Source organism: Oncorhynchus keta, chromosome 22 (assembly GCF_023373465.1).
Source record: "Oncorhynchus keta strain PuntledgeMale-10-30-2019 chromosome 22, Oket_V2, whole genome shotgun sequence".
NCBI lineage: Eukaryota > Metazoa > Chordata > Actinopteri > Salmoniformes > Salmonidae > Oncorhynchus > Oncorhynchus keta.
The window spans coordinates 2,854,084-2,870,765 of NC_068442.1; the positions used below are offsets into that span (position 1 = coordinate 2,854,084).

General features: G+C 43.5%; 1 protein-coding gene across 2 annotated transcripts in view; it reads left to right on the top strand.

Annotated features, from left to right (window-relative positions):
* LOC118400808 (contactin-1a-like) overlaps positions 1-16,682 on the top strand; it is a 119,279-nt gene that overhangs the window by 5,399 nt on the left and 97,198 nt on the right. Inside the window, exon 1 of one of the 2 annotated variants that reach the window (XM_052474694.1) lies at positions 5,284-5,412. The exons of the other annotated variant lie outside the window; for it this stretch is intronic. The gene's annotated coding sequence lies outside the window, so the exon portion shown is untranslated. Of the gene's footprint in view, positions 1-5,283; positions 5,413-16,682 lie in introns of those variants that run through there. 2 annotated transcript variants of the gene reach the window in all.

Here is a 16,682-nt window from a genome sequence, read left to right on the forward strand (position 1 = left end):
TTGTCTCATTATGCACACCTGGTTCCCATTCCCCAATTAGTATGTGTATATATGTGCCTTCTCTTCCGCATTGTCCTTGTTGATTATTTCCCCATGTCCATTGGTCTTGTGAGGACAGTACCTGTGCTCTGTTGTATCGGCTTTTGTGCTACGTGTTTTTGTACACTTGTTATTACTGGTCTCGTCCCGTGTATTATTTCTAGGTTTACACTTCGCTCTTTTGTTTGGGGTACATACCTGTGTTTTGGGACGAAGCCCAAAACAAACACGTGTATTTAAATATATATAAATATATACACGTGTTTGTTTTGGGCTTCGTCCCCGTTGTTTTCATGACATACTTTTTTATGGATGGAGAAATATAAACTACCTATTACGTATTCCTGCGCCTGTCTCCTATCATTATATACAGCGTGACAATAGATCCTCAGCAAACAGTAGACATTTGACTTCAGATTCTAGTAGGGTGAGGCCGGGTGCTGCAGACTGTTCTAGTGCCCTCGCCAATTCGTTGAATTTGTTGATATATATATGTTTTTTATATATGTTTTTTTAAAGCTGCATCCCACGGCCCTGTGGAAAGGTGTGTGTTTTTTTTGCCAATTTTAACCGCACACTTTTTGTTTGTGTACATGGATGTTTTTTCTTTGCCTTTGTTTTGGTTTGTTTGTTTGTCAATTAGGTTGTGCAGGGTGAATACGTGGTCTGTCGTATGGTAATTTGGTAAAAAGACTATTTGACATTTGCTCAGTATATAGTTTTCACTGGGGAAATGTCCGAGTTTGCTGTTAATGATAATGCAGAGGATTTTCCAAAGATTGCTGTTGACGCATATCCCACGGTAGTTATTGGGGTCAAATTTGTCTCCACTTTTGTGGATTGAGGTGATCAGTCCCTGGTTCTAAATATTGGGGAAGATGCCAGAGCTAAGGAGGATGTTAAAGAGTTTAAGTATAGCCAATTGGAATTTATGGTCTCTGTATTTTATCAGTTCATTGAGGACAGCATCAACTCCACAGGCTTTTTTTGGGTTGGAGGGTTTGTATTTTGTCCTTGTAGTTCATTCAATGTAATTGGAGAATCCAGTGTGTTTTGGAAGTCTTTAATAGTTGATTCTAAGGTTTGTATTTAATCATGTACAGTTGAAGTAGGAAGTTTACATTCACTGAGGTTGGAGTCATTGAAACTTTTTTTTCAACCACTCCACAAATTTCTTGTTAACAAACTATAGTTTTGGCAAGTCGGTTAGGACATCTACTTTGTGCATGACACAAGTAATTTTTCTAACAATTGTTTACAGACATATTATTTCACTTAAAATTCACTATCACAATTCAAGTGGGAAAGAAGTGTACATACTCTAAATTGACTGTGACTTTAAACAGCTTGAGAAATTTCAGAAAATGATGTCATGGCTTTAGAGGCTTCTGATAGGCCAATTGACATCATTTGAGTAAATTGGAGGTGTACCTGTGGATGTATTTCAAGGCCTACCTTCAAACTCAGTGCCTCTTTGCTTGACATCATGGGAAAATCAAAAGAAATCGGCCGAGACCTCAGATAAAAATCGCAGACCTCCACAAGTCTGTTTCATCCTTGGGAGCAATTTCCAAATGCCTGAAGGTACCACGTTCATCTGTACAAACAATAGTACGCAAGTATAAACACCATGGGACCACACAGCCGTCGTACCGCTCAGGAAGGAGACGTGTTCTGTCTCCTCGAGATGAACGTAATTAGGTGCGAGAAGTGCAAATCAATCCCAGAACAACATCAAAGGACCTTATGAAGATTCTGGAGGAAACAGGTACAAAAGTATCTATATCCACAGTAAAACGAGTCCTATATTGACGTAACCTGAAAGGCCGCTCAGCAAGGAAGAAGCCACTGTTCCAAAACCGCCATGAAAAAGCCAGACTACGGTTTGCAACTGCACATGGGGACAAAGATCATACTTTTTGGAGAAATGTCCTCTGGTCTGATGAAAGAAAAAGCTTGTTCGCAAATGGATCTTCCAATTGCACAATGACCCCAAGCATACGTTGAAAGTTGTGGCAAAATGGCTTAACAAAGTCAAGGTATTGGAGTGGCCATCACAAAGCCCTGACCTCAATCCTATAGAAAGTTTGTGGGCGGGTGAGATTAGGGAGGCCTACAAACCTGACTGAGTTACACAAGCTCTGTCAGGAGGAATGGGACAAAATTTACCAAACTTATTGTGGGAAGCTTGTGGAAGGCCACCCGAAACGTTTGACCCAAGTTGAACAATTTAAAGGCAATGCTACTAAATACTAATTGAGAGTATGTAAACTTCTGACCCACTGGGAATGTGATGAAAGAAATAAAATCTCAAATAAATAATTCTCTATTATTCTGACATTTTACATTCTTAAAATAAAGTGGTGATCCTAACTGACCTAAGACAAGGAATTTTTACTGAATGTCAAGAAATGTGAAAAGCCGAGTTTAAATGTATTTGGCTAAGGTGTATGTAAACTTCTGACTTCAACTGTATATGTTTTTGCTGTTTTTCTTTGTTTTAGAGCCAAAAAGATTGTGAATCTGTTGTGTTTTAACCATACGTCTCAGTTTTGGATAGATAACTCTTCGTGTGGTTGTTAAGTGTATTCCCATTTTTCCCCAGAAGTGGTTAGTCTATGGATTCTCCAATTACATTGTGCTGATTACTGACATACTGTTCCTTCTTTTTCCATTGTGTATTTCTGTTGTCACGATCGTCGTAAGGAGCGGACCAAAATGCAGCGTGGTATATCACCCACAAACAAACAGTAAAACCCAGGCTACCTAAGTATGATTCTCAATCAGAGACAACTAATGACACCTGCCTCTGATTGAGAACCATACTAGGCCGAAACATAGAAATCCCAAAATCTCACTGCTCACCCCAACTCACGCCCTAAACCATACTCAATAACGACAAAACAAAGGAAATAAAGGTCAGAACGTGACTTCTGTATTGTTTTAAGTTCTCTGGGTCTCTATGTTTTTGGTTGGATAGGTTTCTCAATTTCTTTCTTAGGTTTTTGCATTCTTCATCAAACCATTTGTAATTGATGATCATTTTCGGTTTTCTGTTTGACATTTTTAGATTTGATAGGGAAGCTGAGAGGCCAAATATACTGTTTAGGTTTTCTACTGCCAAGTTTACACCTTGACTATTACAGTGAAACGTTTTGTCCAGGAAGTTGTCCAAAAGGGATTGAATTTGTTGTTTTTTGGTAGGTTTCCACACTACTTTCCTCCCATCTGTATATTAATATTATTCAATTCCTTTGGCTTTGATGCCTCATGATATAGTTTCGCTCTGTTCAAGAAGACTGGGATTTTGCTGGGATCTGATAGGGGTGTCAGTGGGCTGACTGTGAACGCTCTGAGAGACTCTGGGTTGAGGTCAGTGATAAAGTAGTCTACAGTACTACTGCCAAGAGATGAGCTATAGGTGTGCCTCTCTCTCCTTCTGTAGTGTGATCAAAGGTTGATAGAGTGTCTGCTCCTGATGTGAAGAGTCTGGCCCTTTGTGTTCATATGTAAATGTGGCCTTTTCCACCACAGGCCTGAGAGACCGAGATGATCATTTTTGATGATTTCTCTGTGACATTTCCATCTGGCTGACGAAAGGTGAGCCAAGACACGCACATCTGTTAAGAGGCCAACCGTCTGACCCCTCAGAGTGTGTCCCCTTCTGCTGATCAACGATAGCATACCCAGAGTTTATTCAACTGAAATGGCACTACATGAAGGGGGTCATTTCACTAGTTTTTGTTGTTGTTGATATCCACCGTTAATCAGCTTATTTTGCAAATACGCCTTATAGCCATCCCACTGGCAAGCCTGTGTTTACTTCCTGGCAAAGTCTCAGGATCATGCAAAATGCTATGAAATGCCCCTTTAATGTGATGGTTTCCCCCTGCATCGCTCTCTAATCGAAGGAGCTATTTCCTTGGGGGAGCTAGCTGATACAGTCAACAGAGGCTCTCACAACCCTGGGTCAGTATACCACCAGTGTGTGTGTGTGTGTGTGTGTGTGTGTGTGTGTGTGTGTACACCACTGGGTGGGTGTATACATAAAGTGAGAGTGCTTTTGTTCTAATAATCTGACACTAATGCCCTCTGTCTCCTCCCCTCCACCTGATATCCTTATGGCACCGTGGGGGATTGTATCCCCATCCTCACCTCCCACCAACCTGAACACACACACGTCCCATGTGGATTTTGGTTTCAGGGATGGAGATGCCTTGGGTTGAGTTCCAAAGGGGATCAGTAGAGGGTTAAATCACGACATCCCCCCCTCTCCTCTTCAGACTCTTCACTCTTCTTCTCTCATACTTCTCCCTCCCCCTCTCTCACACACACTCTCTGTCTCTTTCTCTCTCACTGTCTCTCTCACTCTCTCTTTCTCTCTCTGTCTCTGCCTCTCTACTTTCTCTACCACATATGAGACAATTACCTATTCTCTTCTCTAGAAAGACAGTAGGGTGGAAGCTGTTTATGAGTCACCCTGGAGATTGATAGAAGACGATGCCATTCATATCCTACTGGGTGTACACTGCCATGTTTCTCAGATGAATGACAGTTATTCGAAAGATTGACATACAAATATTGGATTACTGGTAGAAAAATATCCCTGAGGACATTATATTTTATACAATGTACACCGTACCTAGACATTGTTTGAGCATTGCTGATTTAAATGTTTTCACTGTAGGCCTAAGCATAAGCATTGGTGCCTAAATATAATGGAGGGCCTTAAGTATCTTGTATACATTCACAGCAATGCTTGTAGACATGTTTTGAGGATGTCATGTGGATTGGGATTGAATTATTTTAAATTACTAGTGACCTACTCTCTGTGAGCCTTGTTTGTCTCCGCTAATCTTGATAATAGCCCACATCTCTCTCATATCTCCAATCACACGTAGACTGCTTCAGGCAACGTCGTTCTCACATTTTAATGAAATTGGAATAGACGTTGGAATAGACGTTGAATTGATGTCTGTGCCCAGTGGTATGCTACTCCATATTCAAATAGGCTACTGCATTTTCCCATTGAAGTAATGACATCATCCAGGTAGAGTTCATGTTTAGGCAAAATGAAAACGATACCATCAAACTGCAGAATATGTCAAATAACACGTAGCTATGATCGATCCTCCGTTATGTTGTCAGATCTCTTCTGTTATGAACACATCTTTTGGACTGGGTGGCTGCGCCTGTCGCCCAGTGAAATTTCCGCATAGCGCCCCCTATAGACATCCGTCCAATCGAAGAGGACAAGCGCAGAGACGCAGCTGCCTGTCAGTTTCTACCCTGCTCCTAGTTCCTGAGCACCCGGCGATGATCCAGGCGTGAGTCGTGAATGCACACCGACGGACAGATCGTTCGCTATTGCAGGTAAGAAGATGACAACTTCAGCGATTCTATATACCCCCCTACAAAACCTGTGTCTTTGCAGCACGGGGCAAAGCAAGGGGAACCAGTGTTGTTTACACTGATTGAGATGGGGACGAGGTGATGGAGCCTACCGCAATGCAATTTAGACAAGTGTATGTATCTTGCATCCTCGCTCTGTTATTCCCGACTGCAAAACTGAGACTATACAGATGATCTTGAATGGATGCTGTTTGCACATTGACATGGAACGTTATTCTGGGTGACTTTGGTAGCATGCATTTTCCGTGCACGGACAGACAAGACAGTGCGCTGGCTCCATGGTCTTGAAGGGAGGAATAGTGGGTTTGCATTTTTATCCACATTACGGATGATTAGCTACACACCTGTCTGTGTACGTTGTTAATGAATGACATTCATAAAACCTTAAACATATAAAATAGCCTAGCGGTGCTGCTTATCTATCCCTATTCGTTAGGATATTGCTATTATAGGCTAGGCAGCAGGATATCTAATGCTTCTCCTATTCTTTCCTGGTAATTGATTTAGAAACAGTCGGCGATTCACTGTAAACAGACCAATCCCTGCAAGATGAACATTTTATTTATTATGAATTATACGCAGCAGAAAATATAGGTCGCTGGGTTCATCGTAGCCGACTAGTTGGAGCCCCAACAGACGGCGATAGCATATCCCAGCATCATCAGGAAATCACCCCAACCACTAGAATGTCAGCCAGGTTGTCAGCCAAGGTACCATGTCATGGGCGAGTCCTGCCTGGGTGTTCGCAGTATTTTTGCAACTGAAGACTACACTGACGACCTAGTCTGTACTATAATAGACGAGGTATAAACGATTCAACATGACAGATGCAATGGACATGCTGGACTGTTGGCCAAGAGCCAATTCAACCCAATGTATTCAGTTTCATAAATCTGACATGAACTGTCAGAAGGATTTCATGGGAATGCTTGTCATTTTGATAGGAATCCTATAAACTGGACTGCTAATGTAATGCATCTTCTGTTGTCCCGTGCCCTGCAAAGTCTGACCAAATTCCGACTTGGTGTATGAGGAATGATAAGGCTCCTCCGGGCTCTTGCTGCTGTATACCATAACAGACCTGAGTTGAAGTAGTATTTATTGTCTCTCGGATACTTCAGCTACTTGATTGAGCTTGCCTGGCACAATGATACCAGTGTAATAGTCCCGAAAGTAAGTTACTATGATGTCAGTAAATGTTTCCCTCGTTGCTTTGGAACAGTTTCAGCACAGTCAATGCAGCCAGAGAAGCTATATGAGAAACACATTACATAACAGTCACTGTCACTCCAAGACATGTCTGGCTCTTGCCCAGGACCATTATGTGTCCTATCATGCATTTCAAATTTGCAGCCTCAGTGGAGTTGGAGCTGTCCTTGGGTTTGGGGAGTCCTCTGTCAGTGTTTTTGTGACACAACTGAACCCAGAGATAGGTCCAGATAGGGCATCCTTTGAGAAATGCTCTCCAGCAGAAATGTAGCAAAGAAAAACACATTTTCTTCCATGTGCACCCGATCATGGGGCTCACTAAAATAAAGTTGCTTTGCATGTATGTCGTCCTATTCCCTCCAACACTTTTCTCTTTCCTTCCCGAATGACATGCATGAAACCCACGCATAGTCGGATCTGTGTGGCACATCACATCCACATGCATTTCGCTACACCTGCAATAACATCTGCGAAATATTTGTATGTGACCAAGAACATTTGATTCTATCTGTGGCTTTATTATCATGGTGTCGGTGAACCTCTTGAGTAGAGGAGACCAAATGCATTGGCTACACCAGTGGTTCCCGTAACTTTTTATAGTCCCGTACCCCTTCAACCATTCATCATCCAGCTGCGTACCCCCTCTAGCACCAGAGTCAGCGCACTCTCAGATGTATACAATACGTTTGTTAAACAAGAATGAGCGTCAGTTTATTTAACCATCTTACATAAAACCTTATTTGTTAATGGAAAATTGTGAATAACTCATCACAGGTTAATGAGAAGGGTGTGCTTGAAAGGATACACATATACAAGACGGAGCTGCTCTTCCTCCCGGGGAAGGACTGCCCGTTCCATGATCTCGCCATCACGGTTGACAACTCCACTGTGTCCTCCTCCCAGAGCGCTAAGAACCTTGGCGTGATCCTGGACAACACCCTGTCGTTCTCAACTAACATCAAGGCGGTGGCCCGTTCCTGTAGGTTCATGCTCTACAACATCCGCAGAGTACGACCCTGCCTCACACAGGAAGCGGCGCAGGTCCTAATCCAGGCACTTGTCATCTCCCGTCTGGATTACTGCAACTCGCTGTTGGCTGGGCTCCCTGCCTGTGCCATTAAACCCCGACAACTCATCCAGAACGCCGCAGCCCGTCTGGTGTTCAACCTTCCCAAGTTCTCTCACGTCACCCCGCTCCTCCGCTCTCTCCACTGGCTTCCAGTTGAAGCTCGCATCCGCTACAAGACCATGGTGCTTGCCTACGGAGCTGTGAGGGGAACGGCACCTCAGTACCTCCAGGCTCTGATCAGGCCCTACACCCAAACAAGGGCACTGCGTTCATCCACCTCTGGCCTGCTCGCCTCCCTACCACTGAGGAAGTACAGTTCCCGCTCAGCCCAGTCAAAACTGTTCGCTGCTCTGGCCCCCAATGGTGGAACAAACTCCCTCACGACGCCAGGACAGCGGAGTCAATCACCACCTTCCGGAGACACCTGAAACCCCACCTCTTTAAGGAATACCTAGGATAGGATAAGTAATCCTTCTCACCCCCCCCCCTTTTAAGATTTAGATGCACTATTGTAAAGTGACTGTTCCACTGGATGTCATAAGGTGAATGCACCAATTTGTAAGTCGCTCTGGATAAGAGCGTCTGCTAAATGACTTAAATGTAAATGTAAATGTAATACACATCCTTTTCCACACACAGTCTGTGCCTGTATTTAGTTTTCATGCTAGTGAGGGTCGAGAATCCACTCTCACATTGGTACGTGGTTGCAAAGGGCATCAGTGTCTTAACAGCACGATCTGCCAAGGCAGGATACTCTGAGCGCAGCCCAATCCAGAAATCGGGCAGTGGCTCCTGATTCAATTACATTTTCACAGAACCAGTACCCCCGACGGCATGGCGCATACCCCTGGGGATACACATACCCCAGTTTGGGAATACCTGGGCTACACAATAGAGCTTGGCCCTGCTACATGGTCTTGTCTATTATTCTGTCTTCTTGCCTATTAGGCATTATGCCAACCTCACAATTGCAACATCATCAAAACATGAACCATATGTTTATTTTCAGACTGAGATACTTTGAGTGTTGCTCTTTTTTTCTTGGACTGCTTCAGGTCAGAAAGGTGGTCCTTTTTGTGTAATATTACTGAATTGGTACAGCTCCATAACAAATTGATTAACCCTCTTAGCCTTAAATCAGGGATTTAGAAAGCAGGGAAGTTGAAGTCATGGATGGCTGCCATTTGAGATGAAAGTAATTCAAATGACTTTTTGTGAGATTTGATTTGTGCCAAGATATCCCTCCCCAAATCCAAGCTTTCCAAAGACCCTAGGGAGTCAAAGGATTAGCTGGTCAGAGAAAACTAATGTAGTCGTTTTTTGAGATTTGCGTTTGATAATGAAGGTACTCTGGGTCTGGGACTCAGGTGCCGCTGTTTTCAAACCCCACTGATACTCTGTAATCTGAAAGTTAGCAATGTTAACAAGTACATGTAAAATCCCATAGAGAATGCTAACCAAATGCTAACGAGCGCATTGCATTTTGTACAGTTTTTGACCTAAACTATATAAGTATACAAATAAATTTTTACATTTACATTTAAGTCATTTAGCAGACACTCTTATCCAGAGCGACTTACAAATTGGTGCATTCACCTTATGACATCCAGTGGAACAGTCACTTTACAATAGTGCATCTAAATCTTAAAAGGGGGGTGAGAAGGATTACTTATACTATCCTAGGTATTCCTTAAAGAGGTGGGGTTTCAGGTGTCTCCGGAAGGTGGTGATTGACTCCGCTGTCCTGGCGTCGTGAGGGGGTTTGTTCCACCATTGGGGGGCCAGAGCAGCGAACAGTTTTGACTGGGCTGAGCGGGAACTGTACTTCCTCAGTGGTAGGGAGGCGAGCAGGCCAGAGGTGGATGAACGCAGTGCCCTTGTTTGGGTGTAGGGCCTGATCAGAGCCTGGAGGTACTGAGGTGCCGTTCCCCTCACAGCTCCGTAGGCAAGCACCATGGTCTTGTAGCGGATGCGAGCTTCAACTGGAAGCCAGTGGAGAGAGCGGAGGAGCGGGGTGACGTGAGAGAACTTGGGAAGGTTGAACACCAGACGGGCTGCGGCGTTCTGAATGAGTTGTAGGGTTTAATGGCACAGGCAGGGAGCCCAGCCAACAGCGAGTTGCAGTAATCCAGACGGGAGATGACAAGTGCCTGGATTAGGACCTGCGCCGCTTCCTGTGTGAGGCAGGGTCGTACTCTGCGGATGTTGTAGAGCATGAACCTACAGGAACGGGCCACCGCCTTGATGTTAGTTGAGAACGACAGGGTGTTGTCCAGGATCACGCCAAGGTTCTTAGCGCTCTGGGAGGAGGACACAATGGAGTTGTCAACCGTGATGGCGAGATCATGGAACGGGCAGTCCTTCCCCGGGAGGAAGAGCAGCTCCGTCTTGCCGAGGTTCAGCTTGAGGTGGTGATCCGTCATCCACACTGATATGTCTGCCAGACATGCAGAGATGCGATTCGCCACCTGGTCATCAGAAGGGGGAAAGGAGAAGATTAATTGTGTGTCGTCTGCATAGCAATGATAGGAGAGACCATGTCAGGTTATGACAGAGCCAAGTGACTTGGTGTATAGCGAGAATAGGAGAGGGCCTAGAACAGAGCCCTGGGGGACACCAGTGGTGAGAGCGCGTGGTGAGGAGAGATTCTCGCCACGCCACCTGGTAGGAGCGACCTGTCAGGTAGGACGCAATCCAAGCGTGGGCCGCGCCGGAGATGCCCAACTCGGAGAGGGTGGAGAGGAGGATCTGATGGTTCACAGTATCGAAGGCAGCCGATAGGTCTAGAAGGATGAGAGCAGAGGAGAGAGAGTTAGCTTTAGCGGTGCGGAGCGCCTCCGTGATACAGAGAAGAGCAGTCTCAGTTGAATGACTAGTCTTGAAACCTGACTGATAAATAACACCTTCATTGGGGCGAGTGGGCTTGTGGTAATGGCTGGAGCAGCATAGTAGGTGGAATGGTATCAAATATGGTTTCCATATTTTTATGTAGCTATGCAAGTCAGTTATTAAGAACAGATTCTTATTTACAATGACGGCCTAGGAATAGTGGGTTAACTGCCAAGTTCAGGGGGAGAACGACAGATTTTTACCTTGTCAGCTTGGGGATTCGATCTAGCAACCTTCCGGTTACTGGCCATATGCCCTGACCTCTAGGCTACCTGCCGCCATGTCTGATACCATTCCATTTGCTCCATTGCAGCCATTATTATGAACCATCCTCCCCTCAGCAGCCTCCACTGCTACTCCCAGTTTGCTGCATGCAAAAAAATAAAATTTAGCCAGCAAGGCTCTTGATCCAAGAGGGGATTCTCTTCTAACCACTTAGCTAGATAGCTAACTAGCTACTAAATTAGCAAACCAAATGCACAACTGTGGAGCATTTAGCACATTTTAGACAGTTACCTTAATAGTTGTAAGATATCTAGCTGGCAAACATTTAGTTGTGAAGTCCATACTGTAACTAGATCACCTGGTGCATTCTGCACAACAGTGAGTGACTCACAAGGCTCCTTCCTTCTTGTCGCTGTGTGCTTGTAAACAAACACCACGTGACACTTGACTTGACATAAGCTTCATAATAATGTGACAGGTGAAAGGAAGAACGCAATGTTCTTTATCTCCTAACGTATTGCACAAGATGATTGCTGGTATTTACTTTAAAAAGTAGCTACACATATTAAAATGAAATATTGTATTAACGGTATTGAAAAACCATCCCGTGTCTTTTTCCAAATACCCCAGCATACGGTATATACTGTATACCGCCCAAGCCTAACACACACGCACACACACACACACACACACACACACACACACACACACACACACACACACACACACACACACACACACACACACACACACACACACACACACACACACACACACACACACACACACACACACACACACACACCTCTAAGCCTAAGTGCTGTAACGATGGGGCAAAAACCCTTTCCCCTTTCCTTATCCCGCTGGCAAACATGTGACACTCTTGTCTTGATGGTCTCTTCAGATTGCTCAGAAATTTCACCAAACCTCCATCAATAAAGAGAGGATCACTAATGGTACCGCTAAGCTGGCTGGCTTTGTGAGAGAGACATGACGTCTTCTTCTCCCTCTTCTTCTGTTTGCTCGGAGACAGACCCCCCCTCTGTTCAACCCAGAGGGGGGGAAAGGCCCTCAGTCCGTCCCTACTGCCTTCTCTGTGCTCTCTATCGTCTTTGTATGTGTTTAGTCCCCACTGCCATCTCTGTCTGTGCCGCAGGCCTGTCATTCTCTACGTCTGTGGGTTGTCCTTCTCGCTCATGTATCAGAAGGGTTGGTCCATTTAGTTCTTTGTTCGAACCCAGAGAGAGAGAGAGAGAAATAAAGGTTGTCAGTTAGTCCCCTCTGCTATCTCTGTATGCGTATTGTCCCCACTGCCGATATGTACTGTATGTTAGTGATGTGCGGGTTGACTCATAACCCGTAGTCCCCGTGGCTGTATCTGCAGGGCAGGGGGGTTGATTATCATAAATGATTGTGTGGATGAAGGGGCAGATTGAATAAAGAGAAAACAAGACCTTTAAAAAGTCCATGAATGTATAATTCTTGTGCAATTTATATTTGTAGGATACATGGAGGTTTTTCTTTCATTATTTCTGGCATTAGTGCGTAAGCCTATGGCCTAATTATATGCGTGCCAAATAGCCTACAGGCCAGTCTCCAAATGCTTTTTGGGAACGGGCAGCAAAGTTAACGGAGATCCTCAGAGGCAAAAATGACAATATCGGCGTTTAAAGAGGATGACAGCAGTGTTAAGTGTGATGATTGTGAGGTGCTATACAAATTCGACAGCCACGAGACGGGGACTTAAAATAGGCCTATGGCACGTCAAGGGGAATGTAGCCTAGTGTTCAGATGAGTTAAATGGACACTGAAATCTGGACACTGACTGTAGGTTTCTAACCTCTCACATACTGTAGCTTTAATATGAACTCCTGCAGAATTAAGCATTTCACGCAGTAAAATAATACACCGAATGTAGGCTACATTTCGACTCAGGAACAGGAGTGGATAAATAGGATTTCTTTCTTTCATTATCTTGAGAGAATGTAAATGTCTGTAGAGGTGCTGTCTTTATCAGCGTCATAAAGCTGACAATATTTTAATCGTATATATTATGCGTCCAAGTCGAACTGAAATCTAGTCAGTAACATGTTGGGTCTTTTTCACAGCTTTCTATTTTTCATTTTTTTTTTACAACCGGTCAACCTGATGCCATTTGAACATTTTGCACAGATCATCTTGCATCTTATCCCCAGTCCCTAAACGTCTTTGCTCAGTGAAAGAAGCAGAGGTGACAGAGAGAACTTGATCAACGTCAGAATGAATGTTTCAATCTAGTTGTCACTCTATCACATTACTATGTTGAGCAAGGGTTTATTTAGACTTCTATGGCAACATATAGGCTAATGACAAAAGAAGAGAATCTGCATGTAGCCTATTTAATTATAAACAAGTTGACTAACAAGTAGCCGAGACATATCTAAATCCGGTGCTCGCTGTAAAAACAATATGGTTCTATATCTGCAGGTTAGGGTAGGGGGCGGGCCTCATATCGTCACTTTATCACACACAGTCATGCGGGTTGCGGATGGGTTATTAGCAGTTGCGGGTTGGTGCGGGTGAACAAACCACTGACCCACCCACCACTACTGTATGTGCTACAGGCTCGTCATTCTCTCTCTGTATGGGTCCTCCTCAACCCTGCTTTTCCTGCCGCCGCCCCCACAGGGAGGCCAAATGATGGTTTGCGGCTTTGAATCCAGATAACGTTTTCGGTGGCACTTCTGTGGGTGCCTACCTAGTGTCTACCTGTGTCCAATGATTTCACCTGTTTTAGTTTGTTGCTAGGGCTTAGAAGGGCTAGTTATTATTTTTAAGGAATCATTTATTTTCAAGGCACTGAACTTGAAGGGGTGCATTTAGTGTGTGTTTTAGTGTTTGTGTGGATGCGTGACTTCTAGCCCTGCAACCCATAATGTGTCCACACCATCTCTATTTTCAGTATGATAGGTAACGTAGCCCTGCCGAGGAGTGGGACAATGATAGGTAATGTAGCCATGCCGAGGAGTGGGACTATGATAGGTAACGTAGCCCTGCAGAGTGGGACAATGATAGGTAACGTAGCTCTGCCGAGGAGTGGGACAATGATAGGTAACGTAGCTCTGCCGAGGAGTGGGACCATGATAGCTAATGTAACCCTGCAGAGGAGTGGGACTATGATAGGTAACATAGCCCTGCAGAGGAGTGGGACATAAAATTCTTCAGTCAGGAAAGTCGATCAGCTGTTTTTACAATATCAAAGTCCCATTGCAAATTATATTCTTCGTTCTCAATATCACAAGGCGGTTTGAAAGTGATATTTGTCATTTACTTGTTAAAGACGGATGACTTTATGGATAACAGTTTTTGGGTGAAAACGCTTTATAATGGAATAATGCATCACAATCAGAATGCCTGAGGAAGATTTGTTACAATGTCATGTAATTGTATGTCATGTGTCTTTTTGACATTGAAGCTTGTAAAACGTGTGTGCGTGCGTGTGTGTGTGTGTGTGTGTGTGTGTGTGTGTGTGTGTGTGTGTGTGTGTGTGTGTGTGTGTGTGTGTGTGTGTGTGTGTGTGTGTGTGTGTGTGTGTGTGTGTGTGTGTGTGTGTGTGTGTGTGTGTGTGTGTGTGTGTTCCCAGTCCTCATCAGTGTGATTCTGTTTGCTGATAAAGCGCTGAGACTTCCTCAGTCATATAGAGTTAGTCCCTTCAAGTTGTCTGTGAACGAGACGTCTCATTCTAAATCAGATTGCCGCCTTTCATTAAGATAATGTTCCATTAGACAAAGAGGACCTTTGGGAAATTGACTCCATATCTGCCTCCATTGTCGCTTCCGTAGGGTAATAAGATGACATTGGTAAATGTCAGATACGTCTGGTGCTGTATTGGCTGAATGTATTGGTACACGTAAAAAAAAAATGTAAAAAAAAAGGGTTCCAAAAGGGTTCTTCGGCTGTCCTCATAGGGAGAACCATTTTTGGTTCCATGTAGAACCCGTTTTGGTTCCGGGTAAAACTATTTTGGGTTCCGTGTAGAACACTTTGTGCAAAGGGTTTTTACATGGAACCCCAAAGGTTTCTATCTGGAACCAAAAGGGTTCTACCTGGAACCAAAAGGGTTCTATCTGGAAACAAAAAGGCTTCTTCAAAGGGTACCCCTGTTTTAGGTTCTTGTTAGTACCTTTTTTTCTGAGAGGGTAGAGGTGTTGATTGTAACTGAGAAATGTGTTTGTCTATTAGGCTTATATCACTCATAGGACACATTCCCAAATGTCACCCTGTTTCCTTTATAGTACACTACTTTTGACCAAGGGCCATAGCAATTTTCTTATAGGGAATAGGGGGACATTTGGAACGCATAATATAGAAGTAGTGATGAAATCATGTTATAGGTGATGACTCTATGGTCCATTCAAACTACCCCAAAGCATTGCTTTCCATAACATATTCATGCAAACATCATCAGACTTGGACTGTTGGTTGTACAGTACTTTATATTTGGGTTTGTAACTGGGTTAAATTTGACAGAGGATTGAACCTCCCTGATTCGTCTCCTGACTTCCTATGGAGATATTTTTGGCTTTTACAATACAAAGTACATCTTTGGGGAGAAGTAGATCACACAGGGTCGCTTTCTCTCTGTCTCTGCGTGTCTCTCTCGCTGCGTCTCTCTCTCTCTCTCTCTCTGCGTGTCTCTCTCTCCGCATGTCTCTCTCTCTCTCTCTGCGTGTCTCTCTCTCTACGTGTCTCTCTCTCTGCGTCTCTCTGGGTCTCTCTCTCTCTGCGTGTCTCTCTCTGCATCTCTCTCTGTGTCTCTGTCTCTCTCTCTCTGCGTGTCTCTCTCTGCATCTCTCCCTGTGTCTCTGTCTCTCTCTCAGTCAATAGTAGAAATGTAATAAATATAAAAAGCTAAACATGGAAAATGAAACTATAACTATCTTATAACTAAATAAATGTCATCTTCACCATTACATCAGTACTACAACTACCATCATCATTACTACTACTACTACCACCACCATCATCATTAAACTGCTATCATTACCATCACCCTATTACCCATTCCACTACTATTTGGAATGATAATCACAACAATAATAATAGTAATAACAATAATACTAATAATAAGTAAGTTAGTATTTACTATGCACATGTTATTATCCAGTATCCCTCAGGCTATGGCAGGCAAACACATATTTGGCATCAAGAAGAGCCATTGCTCCTTCACCCATGAGTATTTTTAGTTTTTCCTCTGGGATTAATAAGTTAAATTTGGAATAAATGTAGTCATTTCTGTGAATAATGAATCTTTTGGTGAGGAATATTTATCACAGTAAAGGAGAAAGTGCATCTCTGTTTCTACCTCCCCTGTCGTACAGCTCCTCTTTGGGTAGCAATGTCTTTTTATGTCTACCAGTTTCTATTACCAATTACTTGGTAAGGATCTGTCTCTGCTTCGTATCTCTGACAGAGTAGAGATCATCAGCCAATTCATATTCTCTGTTTATGGCCAGATAGCAATTTAGTCGGCTTTTGGATTTTGTTTTGTTTTTCCAATGTTGTAAATATGAGTTCTTTGATTGGTTCATGATTTAGTTTATTGGAAATATTTATTTTGAAGACCTACATGCATTAGATAATGCCCTACATGCATTAGTTGGTGTATTTCTTTGGACTTGTATAACGTTCCGACAGAATTCAATTGGATGTTTGTCCTACATTTAAAAGTCCAGTGTATTGAGTGGCCCCCAAACCTCACTTCCGTAAAGAGCTATTGGCAGGATTACACTGTCAAATTCTTGTTCCAAATTCAAATTTGGATGTTTATTTTGAATAATTTCATTTTTATTGCGTACAA